Source organism: Mauremys reevesii, linkage group 23 (genome assembly GCF_016161935.1).
Source record: "Mauremys reevesii isolate NIE-2019 linkage group 23, ASM1616193v1, whole genome shotgun sequence".
NCBI classification, from domain to species: Eukaryota; Metazoa; Chordata; order Testudines; family Geoemydidae; genus Mauremys; species Mauremys reevesii.
Genome location: NC_052645.1, coordinates 1,915,326 through 1,920,286, shown reverse-complemented (window position 1 = coordinate 1,920,286; position 4,961 = coordinate 1,915,326). Strand labels below are relative to the sequence as shown.

The following is a 4,961-nucleotide window of genomic DNA, read 5'->3' as shown; positions in this document are numbered from 1 at the left end:
ACAAGAGCCAGGAAGTGGGCGGGAAGGAAAGCCTCTAACAATGGCTCCTTGCTCCTCTCCCTCCAGGCTCAGGGGTCAAGGATAGGCAGGACTCCAGGCTCTGCTTGAGGGATCCTGGCACAGAGGCTGGTGGGGGAGAAAAGATGGTAGATTCTCACCTGTGCTCTGGAGAGGAGGTAATAAGTGAAGGGCATTTTGACTCCTCCTCAGTGTCCCCAGGGCTGGAATTCTACATTCCACAGGGCCAAATGAGGGGGTGATGCCACTTGGTTAATGAAAACCAGTGCTCCAGGTGAGGTTTGAACTCACAACCTCAGCATAGCTCCTCTCAGCACTGCCCTATAAGTACTGTGCGCTAACCAATTGTGCCACTGAGCACCTATTAACTATGCTTATCTGAGACCCCTAGGTTGATACAGCCAAGGAGTGACCCCAAACATTCTCAGTGGAGCTGAGAGCAGGTAGCGACAAGTGTTGTACTCGGTGGGTGGATTCTTCTTAAGGGTTCCAGGCCCCATTTGACCCTTTGTTCTTCCCTGTGTAATAACAGAGCTGGTTAAGACTCAATGGAGAGTCTTGCTGCAGCCCAACAGATCTGAAATCACTGATAACCAGCTCTAAGCATTAGTCTTGCTTTGGGACAGTGTCTCTCATGCAAGGAACTGCCCAGTCTGCGCTAGCAGTGAGGCTCCTCACTAACAGCTGAAATCAGGGAGAGCTGTGTGAAGTGCAGGGCCCCAGGGTGCCTGAACAGGGGAACAACACCCCAGGGCTTTTAAAAATGGGAGGGCTCTGCCTTGCCACTTTGTAATGACCGTAAGGGCGAGTGATGGGGAGGGTGGAGAGCAGTGAGCGGGAGGAGGGTCTTGGGGAAGAGGCAGCGTAAGACTGGGTCCTTGGGAATAAGGGTGGGCAGGGCGTGGCCTCGAGTGGAAGGGTGGGGCTACTGTTTGGGCTCTGGTGGCTGCTACTTTTAGGCAGGGCAAGTGCGGGGCAAGTGGGGCAATTTGCCCCACAAGCCCTGGCCAAGAATCCCTTCCTGGCTAGAGGCGCCTTTTTAATTTTTACTCACCCTGCAGCAGTCCGGGTCTTTGGCAGCACTTCAGCGGTGGGTCCTTCAGTTCTGCCGAAGACGCAGAGCGAGTGAAGGACCCGCTGCCACTGAAGACTCGGACGCCACCCAGTGAGTACAAGCGCCACAGCCGGTGGCACCTTTTATGTCTGCTCCCGCTTTGCTGCAGGCCCTCGAATCCTCTGGGCGGCCCTGCTTTAGGAGCCTGTTCTGCTCCTGGTGGGACCACAAGGTGTCAAATGGTGCCTGGAACCATTAAGAAGGATCCACCCCACCGAGTACAACACTTGTCGCTACCTGCTCTCAACTCCACTGAGACTGTTTTGGGGTCACTCCTTGCCTGTATCAGCCTAGGGGGTCTCAGAATTGTAATTAACAGGTGCTCTAATGGTGCAAATTGGTTAGTGCGCAGTACTTACAGGGCAGTGCTGAGAGGAGCTATGCTGAGGTTGTGAGTTTAAACCTCACCTGGAGCACTGGTTTCATTGACCACATGGCATCACCCCTCATTTGGCCCTGTGGAATGTAGAATTCTAGCCCTGGGACTCTGAGGCAGGGGAATAGTCAAAAACACCCCCTTCTCTTATTACCTCCTCTCCAGAGCACAGGTCAGAACCTGCATTCCTTTCTGCCCCCCTCCCTCCTGCAGCACCTGTGCCAGGATCCGTCAAGCAGAGCCTGGAGTCCTGCCCCTGGCGTCTGTACTCATTGACACAGACTAAGTGACAGGACAAAACACTCAAATCCCGCCTGGTGCAGGGAGCCAGGTTTGCTCTTCAAATTCTGTCGTTGGTACATTTCCAGGCCTGGGAATGTCCCACAACAGCATTGAATGGGAAGCTGCCTGCAGAACAGTGACACTGCACAGAGCTCCTGTGGAGGAGGGTGGGAATTAGTAACAGTTTGAGGATCGTTTGGGAAATGAGCCTTTGCTGACAAGGTTTGTTTCTGTTCATATTTCACCTTCAGGTGTTATGTTGAGGATCTTTAGTATATTTTGGGAGGTTAATAACTATCTCCTCAACTTTATTTACTCAACTTAAAATTGATGTCACTTGATTTTTGCATCTCCTGTGAAAATACAACTGACGTGTGGCTTTCTGGGCAGGGGTCATGATGTTATAGGGGGGGAATTCAGTCTCTGTACTTCTGGGGGTGTTGCTTTTTAACAGCTGCCTCACGGCCAGGCACACCGGGCTGTTAGCTGCACCCACGGTCCTTGCCAGGGCCCCTGCTGAACCCTGGGCGGCTGCACTGCCGTGCTGGGGTGACTCTGCAGGTGGAGAAGCTGCTGTGAAGCAATGTACAGCAGGTGCAGGAAGGAGACAAGGTCACTATTCACATTCTGAACTGCACAGTTTTCACTCCCAGCCCTACCGGTGCCCCTCAGTTCCAACCCGCAGCCCCCTGGGCTCCCCGCTGAGCTCCCCAGTCACTGAGCGGCTGGTGTTCCTCACTCCCGACCCGCAGCCCCTGCTATCCAGTCCTGACCTCCAGACTCACAGCTCTGATGGTGCCCCTCACTCCCGACCTGCAGCCCCTGCTATCCCAGTCCTGACCTCCAGATTCACAGCTCTGCTGGTGCCCCTCACTCCCGACCCGCAGCTCCCTCGGCTTCCCAGCCCTACCGGTGCCCCTCACTCCCGACTCGCAGGCCCCTGGGCTCCTCCAGCTCTGACGGTGCCCCTCACTCCTGACACGCAGCCCTTGCTATCCCAGTCCTGACCTCCAGACTCACAGCTGATTGCTTTGAGAGACTGTAGTGAGTTGGGTGTGGTGGCTGGAGAACAGACAAAGTGGTTACTGGTTTATGATTTTCTGTTTGCTTCTTTCTGTAAGGGAAATAGGGAAAGAAAAATAAGCAAACTAATGAAGAGTGAAGAGCAGAAGAAGCTGGAACTGCACAGGTTGCAAGTTGCTGCCCAGAAAGGCTGAACACTGGGCGCTGGGAAAGTCTCTGTTAACTAAGAAGCCCCTGAGCTGAGTGCATCCCAGTTTCAGTGAACTGCAGAGGTGTGTCTCAGCACAAGAAAGGAGGAAAATGACCACCAGTGAGGCAGCTACTTAACTAGAGCTGGCCAGACTGGAAGCAGAAGAGAAGGCAAAGGACTGGGAGTTTCAATGGAAGCTCAAAGAAGCAGAGGCACCTGTGCACAGAAGGGCTATGGAAGCAGAGGCAGCCAGGAGGGAGCTGCCTCACAAGAGCCCTGGAGTTAAGAGACAGAGAAATAGAGGCCCAAACTGAGGCCCAGAAGCATGGACTGGCTGTTATGGAGGGGAAGAGACAAAACCCTCCAGCAGCTGGCTCCACTTCCCCAAAAATCCACAAATGGGAGTGACTATGTCCACAGTATGATGAATCCAGTGATATTGCTGAATATTTCATCACCTTTGAGAGACTCTGCACCTCTGTGAAATCCCTGGTGATCAAAAATGGTCACATTGGTAGCCAAATTGACTGGAAGAGCTATGGACATATTGAATGAGATGCCTATTGATGATGCTACAAACTATGGTAAATGTAAGGAACTAGTTTTAAAACAGTTTCAGATGACACCTGAAACCTACAGGGTTAAATTCAGGAGTCTTAAGAGGGGATCTGGATTCAGTAATGTGGCTTATGTAAATGAAATGAGATTTGTTAGATACGTGGGTGAGGGGAAAAGACATTACAAGCTTTGAAGGAATGTGTGATTTGGGCCAAGGGCAGGCATGGTTGCAGTGCACCCTTCCTTGCCAACACCTCAAACACATGCCTGAATTTAAAACTTTCTCCAAAGAGGCAGAACAATCTGCATCAGAGCACTTACGAGGGTACACAAAGGAATTGGGAAATGTAATAGACACTAAACAAGTTAAATTGTGTGAACAAAACCTGTCCGCCGTAGATTTGCTGTTAATCTGGGGGTCTTTTGCTTCATCATCAAGACCAAGGAGTTAATACTAGTGGTAAACCCTTTAAAGATGTGGGACATACCTGATTTGTGGGGAAAAACTTTTGTACATGCTAGGGATGGTGACAAGACAGTCCCACAAGAATTGTTTCTTTCAACTCATACCTGTAAATAGGCTGGAAGCTTGGCACAGCAGCAAAAGCATAACAGGCCTACGCTGCTGTGTGGGAGGGGAAACTGAGGCACATTGGTGGCTAAATGCCAAGACCAACTTACCTACACGTTAACAGATATTGCTGTCTGCACTCTGTAGCAATACCACACCCTAACATGTTTTCAGGCAGCCGGGACCAGGAACCCCATACCTTGCTAGACCACCCATGTAGGACATCACATTTAAAGGTACTGAGGGGTGACCAGAGACAAGCAGGGATTTTAGGTGTCCTGTCTCCACCATGGACAGTGTCCAGCGTCTGGCAGTAAGTTCCAGGAGGAGGGTGTGACATTGCGCACACCCCACCCAGGCCCGCCTTCAGCATTCCTGGGGAAGACCAACATGGCCAACATGACTTTGGGCCAGTAGGTCAACCAAGGGGCTGTCTCCTGGGTTTACTGGAGTTCTGCAGCTGGGCTGCAGCCAGGCACGGGAGGCCGCCCTCTTGGTTGACTCTACTGGCCCAAAGCCACTTTGGCGGCATTGGTCTTTCCCAGGAATGCTGAAGCACAGGCCTGAGGGAGGAGACTCAATCCCCTCCCTATTGGTCAGAGGCGGAAGAGGCGGCTGTGAGAGCGGCCAGGTTTCTGAGCTGGGCCTGCCAGCGTTTGGGGAGGGTGGAGCTGACTGGGGCATGGTGCTGGCAAATGCCTCAGGGCGCTGGCGGGAGGAGCAGGCCAGGGCCAGGGCTGGGAGAGAGAGAGAGAGAGAGAGAGAGACCAGCAGGTTTTCCCTATTGTTTCCTGCCCTTTTTCTTCCATAGTTTCTCCTCTGCATGAAC

At 52.4% G+C, this 4,961-nt stretch overlaps 1 non-coding gene across 1 annotated transcript; it reads right to left on the bottom strand.

Moving 5' to 3' along the window:
* Positions 1-284: 284 nt before the first annotated feature.
* Positions 285-377, bottom strand: TRNAI-UAU. The gene is made up of 2 exons: positions 341-377; positions 285-320 (listed from the first exon to the last, which is right to left on the bottom strand). It is a non-coding gene; the product is annotated as a tRNA-Ile (tRNA).
* Positions 378-4,961: the final 4,584 nt, after the last annotated feature.